This window comes from Pogona vitticeps, chromosome 1, assembly GCF_051106095.1.
Source record: "Pogona vitticeps strain Pit_001003342236 chromosome 1, PviZW2.1, whole genome shotgun sequence".
Lineage (NCBI taxonomy): Eukaryota > Metazoa > Chordata > Lepidosauria > Squamata > Agamidae > Pogona > Pogona vitticeps.
In genome coordinates, this window is record NC_135783.1 from 211,144,806 (window position 1) to 211,164,022 (window position 19,217).

Sequence of the window (19,217 nt, forward strand, 5' to 3'; positions counted from 1 at the left end):
CAAATAGTCTAGGATGATGACAGAGCACAACAACCATATCCATTCACTTTCCATATAATCATATCATTCATTAACTCTAATTTTCGCCCCCAAGAATATGCCAGATATATACAGTTCTGTGTCTGGACAAAAATAAATGATTACAGTGGTGCCTCGCAAGACAAATGCCTCACAGGACAAAAATCTCGCAAGACAAATGGTTTTGGCAATGGGGTTGATGAATCACAAGACGAATGTTCCTATGGCCGTGCTTCGCAAGACAAATGTTTTCTGTTTTTTATTCCTGCCTCATGTTTGCTGATTTTTAAATGTTTTTCTATGATGTTTAAAAAGTTAAAGTTTCGCCAGTCTCTATGGCCGGCATCTTAAGAGGACAGCACCCATTTTTTGATTGAAATTTTTGAAATCATCTGCACAACATGCATGGCTTTAAAGAGCACTTAATAAACCCTTTGTAAAGCCAAATTTGACTTTGTTCTGACATTTTTGCCCATAGGAACACATTAATTAGATTTCAATGCATTCCTATGGGAAAATGCATTTCGCAAGAGAACATTAACCGCGGAATGAATTAAATTTGTCTTGCGAGGCACCACTGTACTTACCTGAGATCAAAAATCAATTTGCCAAATAGCAGGCACAGAACACTTTCCAGGTTTCAACATCTGGCTTGCATTACAGACAGGAGACTTTATATGATTCGTTTGAGAAAATGGCATTCCAAGTGTAACTGAAGCTTTGAATCAAAGTAAGTCCGACCAAGTCTGCTTTTCACCACTTGCTCAATTCCACTGTTTCTGGATCAAGGGATCTATCACAAACCTTTCAATGAAATACCAGCAGAAACAGATACCAGATTCTTTCTGCCACCTAAAGGGCTCCATTTTCTCAATATATGCTAAAAGCTAATGGATCAAAGAACTCTCAGCATGAAAACATTTGCAAAACCAACTGGACTAAGCAACACTGGATAGCTCATTTTAAAAAATCTGCAAAAGTGCCAACTTGCTCACAATAAGAACTGGATCATGCTATAGCAACAACCTATGCACACTGAAATGACAGTCTTGCTATTAAATGAAGCGGATCAGTTTTTTAAAGCTTATATGTGCTACTTTTAATAAGAAAACATAATGATTTAACAATGATTTTTACTTTTGACCAACAGTGTATGCACTTTGTAATTTCCCAGGTTTAAGATTGTGAAGATACCGCATTCTTGAGGATGCTGTTACACTGCTAATCGCTTTTTCCAAAACGTAAAAAAAAAAGAGAGGGAAACATTTATGGAGTTAAAATAATGATTTTTAATTCAGATATCTGTCTCAAACGTTACTACTTAAGCTTATATACAAGCCAGGTTTTAAAACCAAACCCAAGAAAAATTTAATCCATAGGATATCACTTCTCAAGTCTTTATAAATGACCAGTGTTTCCCTTTCAATGGGCAGCTTGAGAAATAAAGAAATACTAGAAATTCTACAATGACTCATACATATTTTGTTTCAGCATTAAGCCAAACATAGTGGCTTCTTCTACAGAACCCTGAGAATTGTTGTCAGTGAAAAATGTTGCAAATTATTTTAGGGCATCCTATTCCTGCGGGCTAAACCACAGAAGCCTGTGCTGCAGGGTCAGAAGACCAGCAGTCGTAAGATCAAATCCATGTGATAGAGTGAGTTCCCATCACTTTGTCCCAGCTACTCGCCAACCTAGCAGTTCGAAAGCATGTAAATGTGAGTAGATAAATAGGTACCACCTCAGTGGGAAGGTAAAATGGCGTTCCCTAGTCACGCTGGCCACGTGACAACGGAAACTGCCTTTGGACAAGTGCTGGCTCTACAGCTTGAAAAATGGGATGAGCACCACCCCCCTAGAGTCAGACATGACTGGACTAAAAATGTCAAGGGGAACCTTTACCTTTACCTTTTATTCCGCCAGCACAGTTATAGTTATTAGTAAATATGCATACGTTTCAGGAGTTTTGAGGTCAACATTACCATTTGTGAAAGAATACACAGGTATAGAAGGGAGTGAGGGAGGTCAACTTTTAAAGGTTAGAATACTTCATCCAGATATATACTCAGACTGTTTCTCTGACACTGAGTGGATTATATCAACAGCTATCCATGACTAAGTCATTCAAACTTCACTGGAGTGGCGTGGAATCCTATAACCTGCCATCAACAACTATGCCACACCAGTACAATATCAATTTGAAAATGACTTATTTAGTGTAGTGTGAAGACAGACTAACACCATATGGATACTCTACTGTAAAGTTCTTACCTTTACTTCCTGGCAAAGCACCGCTGCTGTTTCATTGAAACTAGAAAAACTCTTGTTCTGTTACCTATCTCAGCTGCATGAAGGGGGTTTCAGCTGGTATACCTTCCTTATCTTTGCAAAAACCACAGCTGCCAAATTCTCTGCACTATACAACTGTTCAAAGTAGAGTGTAAACAAGGTTAGACAGACATTCTAAGACATTGCTTCTGATCACTGGCCATACTATGGTGCAAACGTTAATCCAACATTTGGAGATTCAAGGTTGGGGAAAGACTTTCTAAAAATTACTGCAAAGGTATCAGAATGTATATTGACCATGTTTCCATGTAAGAGGGCATCCGCATTGGCATATATAGTATGTGAATCATTGATGGCACAGTTTGGATTGGGGGGAAAAAGACTGTATCTGCATGTGTTTCTACTTAGCTATCCTTCCCCTTATGCAACTTTCCAGTCCAGCAGTAGGACATGTATTCTTTCTGGCCTGCTCATTGTTTAACCTGTTTACCTGGGAGATAGCAGCTTACAACAGCCTCAGCTTCCAATTGCCATCATGGCTGCAGATCTCAAGAGAGTGAAAGAGAATGTGGGAAAGAGGGAAGGGAAGCCGGGGGGGGAGAAAGAGAAAATGGAATGGCATTAACAGAAGGAGAGAGGAACAATGTAAAAAAATAAACAAATAATTTCACTTCCTCCAACCATCTGCAGACGATCAGAGGAAGCATGTAATTGACACCTGATTAGAATACAAGGGGTTGTTTGCTGTACGGATTTGAAGAGCATGCCAGATGGCATATTGATCCTCATCCTCAACAAACCCTTTGTACCCCGATCCACTCCACACCCAAAACAGCCTGTCTGGACAAGCCCTAACACTGAATATGGTTTTGCAATATGTGAATGAGGTTCAAGCTTCCACATTTCCCTTCTCCTTCTGTCCTCTGGGTTGACTTCAAAGAAGAAATCAAAAGATTATGCTTCTGATTTGACAAGCTTCAATTTTAAAGTTGCGCCTAAACACTAAACTATGATTAACCATGTTAACTACAGATTACTGAAACAAGCCAGCCTCCTAAACCTATTGACATGTTCCAGTTAAAACATTTTAGGTCAGTGCTATGCTGAAAGGTTTTGCTATGAAAACCTTGACAATTCTCATTTAATTTAACAGAAAGATTAAATTAAATGAGACAAATGTCAAAGGACAAATTTTGGAGAAATGTTCACAGGTGAGGTTCAAGATGGTTGTGCTTACCTTACTTATGAGATGGCTGACAAGTTCGAACTTGTCTTTTATTCTACAGTCATCTTTGTGGCACCCATTGCTTCCACTCACTGCACCCCCACAGCTCCCCACGCTTTGGAAGATATCAAAAAGCAGTTCCTCCCTTAGGGCTTTTTCAGAAATTGTGTCCAGCCAGGAAAGCTGTAGATTACGAAAAGCTGGGGGGGGGGGGGGAAGAGCACTCTTTTATACTCTTATAGACTCAAAAATACAGTGGTGCCTCACTTAGCGATGTTAATTGGTTCCAAAAAACACATCGCTATGGGAAAACATCACTAAGCGAAACACGGTTTCCCACAGAAATGCATTGAAAACCGGATAATCCGTTGCAATGGGAACGGATTGCCGTCTTTAAGCGAAAATTGCCATAGGAAACATCGCTAAGCGAAATGCGGTTCCCCAATTGAAATGCATTGAAACCTATTCAATGCATCACAAGGGGGGGGGGGAAATTACAACTAATTGAAAAAGAGTCGGAACAAAGTCAAATTAGTTTAACAAAGGGTTTATTAAGTGCACTTATGATTTCAAGCATTCTAAACATTTTTTAAACATTTTTAAACGTATAAAAAACAGCCAACAGGAGACTGTCAAAACCATTGTTAAGTGAAACAGAGGGACCCAAACTGTCATCGCTATGCGAAGCTTGGTCCCAAACATCGCTATGCGAAAATCACCCATAGGGAACATTGTTAAGCGGAGTGCAAGATCGCTCCAAAAAAGCCATCGCTAAGCGAATTCGTTGTCAAATGAAGTGCTCGTTAAGCGAGGCACCACTGTGTAATTAAAGTACAATTAAACAGTCTTGAGGATGTAGAAACACAGAAGCATCTTCCATCGCAAATAAAATTTGATTAAATATGGAAGACAAATTATGACTCAGCAGTAATATCCTGGATTTGGATACAACACTGCCATCCCTTATATCTATTATAGGACTTACAAGGAAGGAATTATTTTATAAGCATCTGCAGAAAACACACCATGTATCTATACTGGCCACCTCAAAAGTCTGAGAGAAAAGTGTTAAATCCTAAAGAACGATAACTGCTTCCTGAGACTTTTCTTTCTTTTTTTTTCTTTTTGACTCCTCTGGAAATAAATGGCCAATTTGAAAAATAGGTTGGCAAAATCTGGAGCCAACTACTTCTCCATGCCCCACTAAATTTCCAGAGTGCAAATGGTCAGAAAAAACCCTTGAGAAAATGCAAAACCAGTCCAGATAATTCTGGCTTTTCCCTCTCTTTTTTATTTTTAGTCTGGGCACCTTTATGCTCAAGCCATAAAGTTGAAAACCGACCCTCCTGAAGACTTCAGGATAAGAAACAGATCTGTTCTGAACACCCCATTTGTTTGCACTGTTTAATGGAGGAAAAAGCAAACTGGTGGTCAGGCTGCTTTTGCTACTTGCCGTGACAGTAATAAAAGCAAAAAAAAAAAAAAAAAGATCTTAGAAGAACAAAGCTGTGCTTACAATTGCTGCAAATGATGAGCCACGTTTCTGAGAAACTGCTGGAGAATTTCTTGTTTCCCTTGAGATGTTTGGTGAAATTGTCCCCCAACCAACTTTCTTGACCACAAACAGGTCAAGAGAATTTCCAAGGCTGTCTGGACACAACTATAGTTTAAACTAACCACAATTTATCATGGTTGTGATGCAACATTAAACAACAGTTAATTCTAAAAGGGAGGGTAACGTTTTTAATCTCCTTATCACTCCATGTCAAAGGAGAAGAATGGAAATTCCCAGAACTTGTGTCTTATCCATATTCAATCATGTAACCCATAGTTGACTATAACATCCAGTTTCTCTACCCCAGTGATTCTCACCCCCTTGGGTTCCCAGGTGTTCTTGGGCTGCAATTCCCAGAAGCCTCCACTCCCAGCTGTGCTGGCTGGTGTTGGGAACCACTTATCTACCCTAAAAAGAAATGTTTCAGGATGTAGAGTATGCGCCTTCCAACGTCTTTTTTTTTTTTTTGCTTGCCTTCTCTTACTTATTTCGTAGATTGTTCCACTTGAAGCTATTTTGTAACATCTATAAGTAGATAGACACACAGGACACAATCCTGTTGGCTTATAAAATCACAGAAGGGCAGTCATGCACTTCTCTTGTTCTCCCTCATATGAGCAGCCAAAATAGTGGTTGCAAAATCAGTCATGTGACTGACTGCAAAAAGGATAGCCTGCTGTAAGGAAGAAACCACTGCAATTCCCCTTGAGTGCGCATTTTTACCTAACGGGGTTTTGACCACAGATGAAATTAAAAGCTTCTAACATGTGCAAGAATGCTACGCTCCACTGCATCTAGTCATCTTAGTGAGAAACATGACAGAGAAGTGGTAGTGAAAGATTCAGCTTTATTCTCACTGGTATAACTTTCCATATAGTCACAGCCAACGTGTTCAATAATGAAAATTGCCAGAAGTTGCCTTTCAGAAAACTGCAAATCTCTCTCTCTCTCTCTCTCTCTCTCACACACACACACACACACACACACACACACACACGGATTCCACCTCCCTTCAAAAACAAAACCCTTCACATATAAGCAGAGTTAATGAGTAGAACAAAAATTCATCTAGGCATGTTTCAAATAACAAGCATTGGATACTTTTATTTTCTGACTGCTAATTTTCTTGAATTCTTCTGGAATAGCTATATTGAATTTTTCCTGAAGAATTCTTTTTATCTTCTACAAATCTTTAATATATCTGTTACTTAAAATGTCTGATTTACTGACGAGATATTGTCAATTTTCTATATAATGAATTTTTCGTGCAAGTTTGGTAACAGTACTAAGCCAGCCTAGTAACAGCCTTAAATTACACGACTTGTCTCTCCCAATATGCGCATAATATTGAGTAATTTAAAGCCTTAGTCTTCAGAGGTTTTCCGCCCTGATGGTTGCTCACATTTACCAAAAGTGACTAGGAAAGAGCTAAGTGTGGTTGAAATTGCTGATACAGTATTCATATCATAGTAAGATATGAATATGTAAAATCTGGGAGGAGGACCAGTAAGTAGGCTGCTTAAAGAACAAGAATAGGTTGTTGGAACAGTGACTATTCCTAAAATCTTGAATTAAAGCATTATTTTCATATTTACCAAAAAAATAAAAAATAAAATATCCCTGATTCACTGTGATTTAATAAGAATAAGATGGACAATATTATATTCAGGGTGGCTCTGATTTAAATCACTAGTGAGTAAGACTCGATTTAAATCAAGATATTTAAATGTAAAGATTCATTCTTGCTGGTAGTTATCATCTTTAATATTTGCAACCAGATGAAGATTTCCTATTCCTACTCAGAATAATAACCTGTCAGATTAGTAAAACAGATATATCAGAACTGATTTTAGTTTAATAGGTTAATCTCTCATATTTGGAGAACTACTTAAATTATTTTGTTTAACTGAAATAGTAACATTATATAGTATACTATTAACATTAGTAACATTATATAGTATATAGTAACATTATATAGTATATAGTAACATTATATAGTACTGTATACTATTCTTATAGTTGCTTAAACATCAGTGTTTATTAACTGAAGTGGTTAAACAAAATATCTTTATAAAAAGCAGACTATCTTCCAAATAATCTTCAAACCTAGCATTTACGGTACAGTAGGAACCCCCCTATCCACAGAATCAGAATCCGCAGATTCACTTAGCCTTTAAAAAATACTAAATACTCCCCCGAAATACGTATTTCCAGGGTGTATTCAGCAGAACTGGCCACTAGAGGGATCCAGAAAACATGCAAAGTGTAGTGTTGGCTATACAGTATCCATGTTTTTCAGCATCTGTGGGGAGGCTTGGAACCACATGATACCACAGTCCTACTGTATTGTATTCATTGTTTCTACATAGATTTCCAGAACAACAATGGGATTAAGGTCTTTTCCTGAACTTTGTTTATGTTATACCATTTTACTGTGAAAAAGTTCATATGTTATCTTCAGCTTGGATAACTTGGATTAATTGAATTATTTTACCAAAATTTAAATACTGCATGAACATACAGCTTCATGCTACATAACTAAGCTCTATTTCCTGCTGAATTATAATATATCTTATATAGAAAACGACATTTAGATTTTTTTTCCCTCCAAAAGCATTTCATTAAAATAAATCTGATTTAAATTTTTTAATTTTTTTTATTATTTTAAAAAATACCATCTATTTTAATCTACCTTGGCTATATTATATCCTTTTAACTACTGATATAAGAAAATGACCCAAGCGATCCGATCCTGCACATATTGAGATGTGGGCTTTTTCTTAATATGCAGCAAAAACTAGAAAATCTGTTTCGGCTGTTCACCTCCTCAAATGTCTCTCTTCTGGCTATGCTGGACACCTATCCTGCAAATCAATCTGTTAGCTAGACATTTTAATAATCTTCTGAAAATGTGCAGTAACATCTCCTTGATATATTTAGAGTCAACAGTACGTACTAGATTTTATGTAGATGTATGTAGATTTTATTTTCCTTTTTAAATAAATAAAAATCACATACATTAACTTAGTTCTGTTTATACAAAACCATAGAACTCCGGTAAGGAATCAAAACTGATGGTTTCATTTCCACTGTTGTTCCTATACTTTAAGAGGCTTAAAATCAACTAAATTAAATACCGTACATGAAAAATCATCCTACAAATATTCATATAATCCCTTCACACATTTGTACAATGGTATTCTCAGAGAACAGGACTAAAAATGACACTGGGTCTGGGGGCTGGGATCATACATGGCAGGGAGGCGGCTTAAAACTTTCCCCTTGCATTCCTGTTCCAGGAAAAGGCTGCTTGTTCAGCTCAGGAAACCTGCTTCCAGTGGAAGGTTCTCCTCTACCGGAAACAGCAGCTTTCGACAAGGCACCACAACAAATACTCGAAGGGAAAAAGGTTGATCGTACCAATCCTGCTGTTTTTTTTTAAAAAGTTTTTTAAAAAGTAAAAGAGGGACATTAATTGCACCGAGACATTGAATATGCTGAGATAACATATTCTGAGAATATGCTGAGAATATAGCCCAAACCTGAGATTTGAACAGTTGTTGTCATGTGCTATCAAGCTACTCCCAGCTTACAATGACCCCGTGAATTAATGATCTCTAAAAGGTCATGAGAATTGAATTAGAGGTTGCTAATTAATGCGCTTAACACTGTAGAGGAGGGATGGATGCACTTTAGGCTTGTAGAATCTATTTTGGATATTTTTTAAAATGGATTTTTTTTCTTAGAATGCTGAAATCTACCAAGTACAAAAGAACAGCTCATATAAACTAGAATGCATCTTAATAGAAAAGTGTGCACATGCATGCTCAGCTCAGAAATTTATTTTTATTATCCGAAAGAGACTTGTTTACACACACACTTAACCCTCAATTAAAATGCTTCTCTTGTTTTATAATCAATCTTCAGTCCACCCTCTTTTCTGCACCAGCTCTCTGGTGTTACACCGGCAGAACTAGTAGAACAGAATTAGTAACTGATTGTACAGGTGGCATTATATGCTAATCTTACAGTAACACAATTTTTCAACTCAGAAAAACCATTTTGGCTTATGTACCCCAGTTTATCCCTGCAACATTATTACAGTAAATTAATCTCAAGTGTTTTATCAGTGTTACAATTAATAGGGAGGGAGGGAGGGAGGGAGGGAGGAAGGAAGGAAGGAAGGAAGGAAGGAAGGAAGGAAGGAAGGAAAGGGGAAGGGAAGGGGAAGGGAAGGGAAGGGAAGGGAGGGAGGGAGGGAGGGAGGGAGGGAAATCTGGAATGTAACAAAGGTTCTTCCACCTAATTACTATTTAGAAGACTGTCAGAATTTTTTTTAATGGCTTTAGGAATTTAGCGCACATCCACTGTAATCTCTCTGTGTGTGATTAAATTGGCCATGCCTAACTTAAGCCCCAGTAGTTTCAATGGACAAAATCCAAATACAGTGGTACCTCGCATAGCGAGGTTAATCCGTTCCGGATTAACCCTCGCTATGGGAAAACATCGCTGAACGGGGCAGGAAAAGCCATTGGAACGCATTAAACGATGCATTAAAAGGCTCCTTTACTCACCGTTCAGCGATGTTCCAGGATGGCCAGCAGCCATTTTCGCGCCCTCCCCTCGCTTAACGAGGGCGCAAAAACACTGCGCGTGGCCATTTTGGACCCGCCGAACAGCTGATCGGCGGGTTGCAAAGCGGAGGTCGGTAAGCGAACCGCTTACCAACCTTCGTAGAGCGAGTTTCGCCCTATCTAAAACTCATTGAGCGATCGCATTAGCGATCCCAAAAAAGGGATTGCTATGCGATTTCATCTTTGTACGGTGCGCTCGTTAAGCGAGGCACCACTGTAAAGATAAAATACAGGCATAAGGCAACCAAGCCTGTAGTTTGCTTCCAGTCCAACAATTGCTCCATTGACCACACCATCTAGGAGGATGGAACATGTAACAAACAGGTACCCAGGATTCAGGTACCTTTCTTCACACAATTGCCCTTGCACAATCATGCAGAGCAACAGGATACCAGGCAACAGGGTTTATTCCAACCCATTATTCCCTGTACATGCTTACAAAGTGCTTGGTCTAGTCTGGGTCCTCTGGAATAAACCAACAAGGATACAGTATTTTAACCACTGCTCAAAGAAACAGGTGTAAACATTGCATAATAATACTAAACACTTTGCCCCTGCAATGTGTTTAGATACTGCAATTTACATTGAACAGGTATTTGTGAAGGAGTAGATTAACAATCTCTTAACTTTCCTTGGAATACTACACTTCCCAAAACAAATTAGCATACAAATATAAACAATTACAAATAAAGGGGGATTACAGTGGTGCCTCGCAAGACGAGACGATGTTTTCTATGGAGGATTTTCACAAGATGATGTTTTGGTCGATGCTTCGCAAGATGGTTTTTAGACCAATGCTTCGCAAGACAGTTTTCCCCCAATTGGAACACATTAATTACATAAGACCTACTTTTTTATAGCTTCCCAGTGGTGGGACATGGTGGCGCTGCGGGCTAAACTGCAGAAGCCTTTGTGTGCTGCAGGGTCAGAAGACCAGCAGTCGTAAGATCGAATCCACGCGACAGAGTGAGCTCCTGTCGCTTTGTCCTAGCTCCCGCCAACCTAGCAGTTCGAAAGCATGTAAAAAGTAAACAGTGTTCCGTGTATAGCCGCGCTGGCCACGTGACAACGGAAACTGTCTTCGGACAAATGCTGGCTCTATGGCTTGGAAACAGAGATGAGCACCGCCCCCTAGAGTCAAATACAACTGATTAAAATGTCAAGGGGAACCTTTACCTTTACCTTACATTTTTATCCCAAAAAAGTGAGGGAGAAAGTGTATGCTGTTGGCTTTCCAGGAGTCAGATCCTGGAAAGCCAACAACATACACTTTCTGCCCCACTTTTTTGAGATAAAAAAGTAGGTGCAGCCTACTTTTTTGGGATAAAAAAAGTACTGTACATCTTATGTAATTAATGTGTTCCAACGGGGGGGGGAAACATCACCAACGGGGCTATGGCTGCAAATTTAAATAATGCAAGATGGTGAAAATAGACAGAAACCAAAGGATAAAGAGATTCTAAAAACACAAGGGAAATCACAAATGCAATCCCCCATTAACACAAATTATGCAGTTGAGTTCCCCACATTTGGGGAAATCATAGGGTCAGCATACCCAAAGTGCAATGGGTGAGCCTTACCCTTGAAAAACCACTTTCATGACCATGGTATTTCCCCTGCAAGGTATGAGTTTGAGTGGCCCTTGCACCTCCTACCCCCTTTCTGTGCCCTGTCTCCCCAAGGCATGGTGACCCTGGCTGCACCTCCTGCTCAGTATAGGGCTGCACAGCCCCAGTCCCGCCAGAGGCCACAAGAGCTCCTCAGTGTTTTGGGGTGCCCCGCAGGACCCCCATCAGGGGCTAGGTGTTCCTCCCACAATCCTCTAGTGCACAGGTATTAGCATAAGGTATTATCATATGTGCACTAGAGGATTGTGGGAGGAACACCTAGCCCCTGATGGGGGTCCCGCAGGGCACCCCAAAACACTGAGAAGCTCTCTTGGCCACTGGCAGGACTGGGGCTGTGCAGCCCTGTTCTGAGCGGGAGGTGCAGTCAGGGGGGTCACCGTTCCTTGGGGGGGCAGGGCACAGAAGGGTTAGGAGGTGCAAGGGCCATTCCATTTGTGATTTCCCTGGTCTTTCTAGAATCCTTTTCATTTCTTTTTTTCCTCATCAGGACCAATTCAAAGGCAGCAAGTCCTGGTGATGTCTTGTATTGCTTTCTCCCCAGTGGTAAAGGATCAGGGCAAAAGGAGTCACCATGATCAGGAGCCGGGGGCTGCTTTTAGTCCTTCCACCCTCTTTCTTTGTTGCTGGAGAGAGCAAGAGAGAGAAGGCCATCTGACACCCACTGCATTTCCAAAGGCAGTGCAGGCGAGGGGATTGCTTTTCCCCAATATGGTAGATTTCAATGCATTTGTACGGGAAACTGTGTTTTGCAAGATGGTGTTTTCCATGGACAATTTTCACAAGTGATTTTTCCCCACTGGAATGCATTAAATAGATTTCAATGCATTCCAATGGGGAATTGTTTCGCAAGACAATGTTTTCGCAAGACAGCAATTTCTGCGGAATGAATTAAAATCGTCTTGCAAGGCACCACTGTAGTAAAATATGGTCTCTTACCAAGATGTACAAAGCAGTTTAACAATTTTACAATACTATTTTTTAATTTTAAAAAATGTCAGGTACAAAAATCAGATAAATGTTAGGAAAAGCCTGGGTGAGTGCACAGCATGCTATTACTGTTAACTATGGAAAAAATCAGTAATATTTAAATAGAAAGAAAAGCTTTCTGCCACCCTTTAAAATTCTTGTCTCACTTTATAATTTAGCAAGAGTTTAATATGAAAGCAAAATGGAGGAAGGTGTCAACAAAGAAATAAGTTCTGCCTCAAGTTATTACTGTTTTATTGTAGAAATAGTTGCTTCATTTGGAGTTAACTTCATTTTATTTTTATAAATGGACTTTCTACATGCTGTAGTCTATTTCTCTCACCCTATGACCATATGCTCTGGCCTATTTCTGTTAGGCCTGGTGCCCTGAGGGAATTCAGCTGATCAATGTACATAATTACTCAGGCATTCACAGTCCTTCCTTGTTTACACACACTCTCTCTCCCTCCCCCCCCTCTCTCAATTCTGATGTGTATTTCCATACTTTTCCTGCTGGAACAGAACCTATTCAATTTTCCCAGCATTCACACTTGTTGTTGTTTAGTCGTTAAGTCGCGTCCGACTCTTCGTGACCCCATGGACCAGAGCACGGCAGGCCCACTGCCTCCCGGATTTTGGTCAAATTCATGTTGGTCACTTCAGTGACACTGTCCAACCATCTCTTCCTCTGTCATCCCCTTCTCCTCTTGCCCTTACAATTTCCCAACATCAGGGTCTTCTCCAGGGAATCTTCTCTTCTCATGAGAAGCATTCACACTACTAGTTGCTAAAAATATTTTCAATTTGTATTACATGTAGAGATGGGAACGAACTGTGGTTTGGCTGCTCAGCTGCACAGTTATTCCATGGGCATCTCAGCTTCCTTTGCTCCTCCTCCTCCTCCTCCTCCATCGACTGCCTACTCAGAGACAGCAGTGCAGCTTCCCAGCTCTGGCTGCTGCCTCTGAGTGGGTGCCCACTGGAGGAATGTGGCAAAGGAAGCCGAGGAGCACAACAAACAGCTGTGCAGACAAACAAATGAACTATGCCGAACTGCCATTCGTGCCCATCTCTAATTCTATGTGCTGTTAACACACAAAGGATGGGATCTTTAAAATCATTTCTACCGTGTTTTCCTGAAAATAAGACAGGGTCTTGTATTAATTTTTGCTCTCAAAAAAGCATTAGGGCTTATTTTATTTATTTATTTATTTATTTTATTTACAATATTTTTTAGCCGCACCATTACCAGTGGCTTCTGGGCGGCATACAACATTAAAACTTAAAAACATCAAAAGCATTTTAAAAGACAATATAAAATATCATATATTAAAATAATTCTTAAAACATTAAAATTAATAAGTCCTGCTGCTCATGTGACCAGCTAGGGAATGCTGTTTAATTAAAATGCTGGCTAAACAGAAAGGTCTTTGCCTGGCGCCGAAAAGCCAAGAGTGTTGGAGCCAGGCGGATCTCTATAGGGAGGGCATTCCAAAGTTGGGGGGCAACAGCCGAGAAGGCCCTATTTCGACATGCCATCCCCCTCACCTCTTTCAGGGATGGCACCTTCAGAAGGGCCTCCTGGCCTGATCTTAATGGACGGGCAGGCTCATATGGAAGAAGGCGGTCCTTTAGGTAACCAGGTCCTAAGCCGTTTAGGGTTTTATATGTCAAAGTAAGCACTTTGAATTGGGCCCAAGCAGCAACCGGAAGCCAGTGTAAATTTTTCAGAACCGACATGATATGAGTCCGTGCGGTGGCACCACTTACCAGCAGTGCACCTGTGCCAGTTGCAGTCGTCGGACTGTCTTCAAAGGCTGCCCCACGTATAGGGCATTGCAGTAGTCCAGTCTGGTTGTTACCAGTGCATGAGTGACTGCTGCCAGGTAAGGGCGAAGTTGATATATTCTCCGCAGCTGTAAGAAGGCACCCCTGGACACCGAGTCCACCTGGGCTTCCAAGGTCAGACTGGGGTCAAGGAGCACCCCCAAGCTGCGGACCCTGTCCTTTAGGGGGAGTGTAATCCCGTCTAAGGCAGGGAAATGGCCTTTTAACCTATCTGGCGGGGCACCTACCAGCAGCACTTCAGACTTGTCTGGATTGAGCCTCAGTTTATTGACCCTCATCCAGACCATTATCGTCCAGGCACGAGTTCAGAACGGTGACTGCCACACCTGGATTGGTAGAGAATGAGAGGTAGAGCTGAGTGTCGTCAGCATATTGCTGACTCCTCAGCTCAAACCTCCTAACGACCTCCCCCAGCGGTTTCATGTAGACATTGAACAGCATGGGGGCAGTATAGAGCCCTGAGGAACCCCATGATGCAACCGCCATGGATCAGAGCTACTGTCCCCCAGCATTACTTTCTGGACTCGATCAGCCAGGTAGGAGCGGAACCACTGTAAAACAGTGCCTCCAATTCCCATCCCAGCCAGTCTGTCCAGAAGGACACCATGGTCGATGGTGTCGAAAGCCGCTGAGAGGTCCAGGAGAATCAACAGGGATGCATTGCCCCTGTCTTTCTCCCAGCAAAGGTTGTCAAACAGGGCGACCAAGGCAGTTTCTGTCCCATAGCCCGGCCTGAAACCCGACTGAAATGGATCTAGATAATCCGTTTCATCCAGGACAGTCTGGAGCTGCTCAGCCACCACACGTTCCAACACCTTGCCCAGAAAAGGGAGGTTTGCTATTGGTCGATAGTTGATCACTAGACCTGGGTCCAGATTAGGTTTTTTTAGGAGTGGGAGAATCACTGCCTCCTTTAATGGGGCAGGGACCACTCCCTCTCTTGAGGCGTTGATGACCCCCAGGATCCAGGTGCAAACTCCCCTGGCAGATTTCTTTATTAGCCATGATGGGCAAGGGTCGAGTTGTGTAGTGGTGGCACGAACCGATCCAAGCACCCTGTCCACATCCTCAGATCACAACAACTGGAACACATCCAATAAATTATGACATAAGTCCGGAGAACTGGACACAACCATAAGCTCTGCATCAACAGTGGAGTCCAAATCTTTGCAAATCTGAGCAATTTCCCCCTCAAAGTGTGTAACAAATTCATTACAGTGAGCCACTGAGGAGTCCAGGACCTCCACTGAACCATTAGGTTGAAGAAGGTCCCGGACCACTCGAAATGGCTCTGCTGGATGACACACCGAGGAAGCGATACGGCTGGAGAAATACTGGCATTTCGCCAGCCATATTGCCACGGAGTAGGCCCAATAATGGGCTCTAAGCTGTGTTTGGTCATAGTCGCAGCGATATTTCCTCCATCTGCGCTCAAGCCGTCTCCCCAACTTTTTCATAGCCGAAAGCTCCTCTGTGTACCATGGAGCCATATAGGCTCTGCGAGTAGGGAGAGGGCGCCTAGGTGCGATCGTGTCAACCACCTGGGCCATCTGCTTGTACCACAAGGCGACCTGGGCTTCGACAGGAGCGCCGACCATATCAGCTGGAAACTCCCCTAGAGCATTCAGGAATCCTTCAGGATCCATAAGTCTCCGGGGGTGGATCATTTTAATTGGTCCCCCACCCCTGCAGAGGGTAGTAGTGACAGAGAGTCTAAATTTTACCAGGAAATGGTCCGACCATGACAACGGAGTCAAAGATAAATCCACCACATCTGGACCACCATTGCCTCGTCCCGTTGAGAATACTAGGTGAAGTGTATGGCCTTTCTCATGAGTCGGGCTGATGACATGTTGAGACAGCCCCATGGTTGTCATGGCGGCCATGAAGTCCTGAGCTGCCCCTGATAAAGTGGCCTCGGCATGGAGGTTGAGATCTCCCAGTACCAAAAGTCTGGGGGTCCTCACCACCAGATCCGAGATCACCTCTGTCAGCTCAGGTAGGGAGACTGTTGGTAAGCAGCAGGGTGGGCGGTACACCAACAGAATCCCTAATCTGTCTTGCAAGCCCAACACACAATACAGGCCCTCTAGACCATTTCCCAATGGGACAGGGAGTCTGGAAAAGTGGAAGGAATCCTTGTAGACTATTGCCACACCTCCTCCCCGCCCCTCCGAGCGACCCTGGTGTTGGACCAAGTACCCAGGGGGACATAACTGAGATAGAGGAACTCCTCCTTCTTCTCCCACCCAGGTCTCAGTAATGCATGCCAGGTCGGCCCCCTCATCCAAAATTAAGTCATGGATGAGGGCAGTCTTGTTTTTTGCCGACCTGGCATTTACCAACAGTACCGTGTGGCCTGGGGGGGTGGCTGATATGGTCACCTGGTACCGTTTGGCTGGGAGTAGAGCTAGAAAGGGGGATAGGTGTAAGGTATCTAACCTCCTTTCTCCTATGTGGGCATGCCCTACTCCCACCGCCATATCTTCCCCTGCCGTATATTGTCTCTATTGGTTGCCCCAGAGGCCCCTCAAACCCCCCTGTTTCCCAGCTTGTTCCCCAGCCAGTTCCCTCAGGGAATCTGGCAGCAGGCGGGAGCCCAGCCATAGTCCCACCGTCTCTCTCTCAGTGAGCTGTCGAAGGCAGGTGTTGTTCGGCTCCCCTGAGCACAGGAATGCTAGTCTGGTGGGGCCCTTGAAGCAGCTCCGACTAAAAGCCTTCTTTTCCCCTTGAGCCAGGTGGCTGATGCTGGGAACGGGGAGGCAGCCAGAGGCAACAGGGCCCAGTCCTGCAGAGCAGAGGGAGACTTAGCCAGCTCCCTTGGCAAAAGGCTGGCAGCCGCCCAACTACAAACCCACCGTCTCTCACTCAGTGAGCTGTAGAAGGCAGATGTTGTTCGGCTCCCCTGAGCACAGGAATGCTGGTCTCAGGGGATGTTTTATTTTATTCATGCACAACAATATACATTTATTCAAATACAGTCATGTCATCTTCTACTGGTTGCTGCACATTGGTACAGGGCGGGCTTATTTTTGGGGCAGGGCTTATATTACGAGCTTCCTGAAAAATCATACTAGGGCTTATTTTCAAGTTAAGTCTTATTTTCAGGAAAACAGGGTATACCAGAGATGACATCTTTCTTCTTGTTTGAGTTGCACACTTTTTGGCAAAACTTTTTCACTTAGCAATCCCTTTTTCATTTCTTCCAAATTCAAGGTGTGGGAGAAATCAGCACACAAAAACCTTGCATAATTATACAGGTTTTCATCCTCTCTTTAGCCCAGATTTTCACAGTCTTCTACAAGCATGTGGCCTGTGCAAGCTGTCTGGGTATGTGTGACTCACTATCCCTAGAATCCTAAATATATTTATTATTTAATGTGCACAGGCAGAAATACTATGCTTCAGTAGTAAGGTGAGATAAAATGCTACTATGCAGCTTTGCTTCCCCTCTGAAAAAATAGGTATGGACTTTCTGGTGCTTATGTCATTTATGCATCTCAAAAACCTTCTTTTCCACCATATGGTGACTACTACACATTATTCCAAAACTCACCAATTAAGACACACTGAAGTAATCTTTTTAAGTAATCAAAGAACAGTAATTAATTAACCTCCATAAATGGTATGTTAATAGCTCGAATAATCAATTTCAGATGTTCCCAAGTCCCATATGTCGCCTATCAAAATTACAAACTCCTCACAAAGAAATGAAAAATAGCCTACAAATACCTTCTAGCATTCTTACCATTCTCACCTTCCACCATGTATTCCTGTATTTAGCTACATGATCCATAAAACAACTCTAGCTTTATATGATATCATAACATGAGACATTATTAAAATACCCAAAAGGTAATTTCACAGAATTTTCCACTACGTACTGTAATCGAACTCATAGAAAATAATCTTCTCCTATAAAATAGGGAGGATCTACAAGACAAAATGATAATGGGCTGGATCCAGAAAGTGATAAAAAATAAAGGCCCATTTAAATCAATGGGATTTAAACACACCATCACTAAATTGTCTCAATGGGTCTACTATATGACTAAGTACAGTACAGATCCAAGCCAAATGCCTTTCAACTGCAAGGCACTGAACTTTTAAAAAAAGCAAATCAAAAGACCCTTTTTGAGCACTTTCATCTAAGTGACAAAGGAAATGTAAAACCTTCAACTGTGACTTATGAACCTCTAAAATAGCCAGGTTACTGTGCAATATTATTTAAAACTAAAGTCTTCCTCTCCTCCTGAACTCCATTACCATCTTTGATGTACTGTATCTAAAGTGTAATGTTTAAAAGTCACAACATAAGCTAATTGTAAAAATAAATCATGCTCAAGTGCAGTTTGTACTTTTTTGTTTTTACTGTACTTTTGCAAATCTATTAATAAATTTGCAAGGCTAGGTTTTAAACAGAACAATTACTTAGTGCTGCACTGCAACACAAAAAGAGTGTAGCACTCTCCTAGACAGTCATTTAACTGTGCTCACGTTACCTCTACAAGAGGAATCAGAATCCTGCTGCTTACAGAGCCCAAAATGACAGCTGGTTAAGTGGAAGATTCTCAGAACTTTATGCAGAATGACCATAATAGTACAAGATACTGTACTCTGAATTCTCAAGTACTACCAAGCACTTGAGAACTGTGACTGTCTTAGTTACCAGAACTTCTCTATGTACAAGTTGCAAGTGTCTGATAAACAGAAATTACAAGATAACTTTAGATCCATAACAACATTTCAGAAAAATGATACAAAAAAAAAATACACAATAGCAAAAGAACTAGATTTAGAAAGTTGCTTTTAGCAGGTAATTAATTACAATTAATTTCAAAAATAACAATGACCAAAAACATGCTGTACTAATTATGCAGGTACAAAGGTGCTAATAACATCACCCATGGAGACTGCTGCTAATTAAAGAATGCCTTCTTCCATCTCTGGGCCCCACAATTCTCATGCAATGTCACACAAGTTGTATGAGCCCCAGTTACTTTTTCAAGAAACACATCAGAATATTACAAGCCTCTAGTCTGTGGAACAAATTA

General features: G+C 41.6%; 1 protein-coding gene and 1 non-coding gene across 10 annotated transcripts in view; both read right to left on the reverse strand.

Annotated features, from left to right (window-relative positions):
* TANC1 (tetratricopeptide repeat, ankyrin repeat and coiled-coil containing 1) overlaps window positions 1–19,217 on the reverse strand; it is a 183,717-nt gene that overhangs the window by 134,817 nt on the left and 29,683 nt on the right. The window contains exon 1 of one of the 9 annotated variants that reach the window (XM_078376214.1): window positions 2,798–2,854. The exons of 7 other annotated variants lie outside the window; for them this stretch is intronic. The gene's annotated coding sequence lies outside the window, so the exon portion shown is untranslated. Of the gene's footprint in view, window positions 1–2,797; window positions 2,855–19,217 lie in introns of those variants that run through there. One more of the 9 variants, XM_078376222.1, reaches the window with a different exon arrangement.
* LOC144586162 (U1 spliceosomal RNA) lies at window positions 11,190–11,352 on the reverse strand. The gene has a single exon (XR_013540922.1). It is a non-coding gene; the product is annotated as a U1 spliceosomal RNA (small nuclear RNA).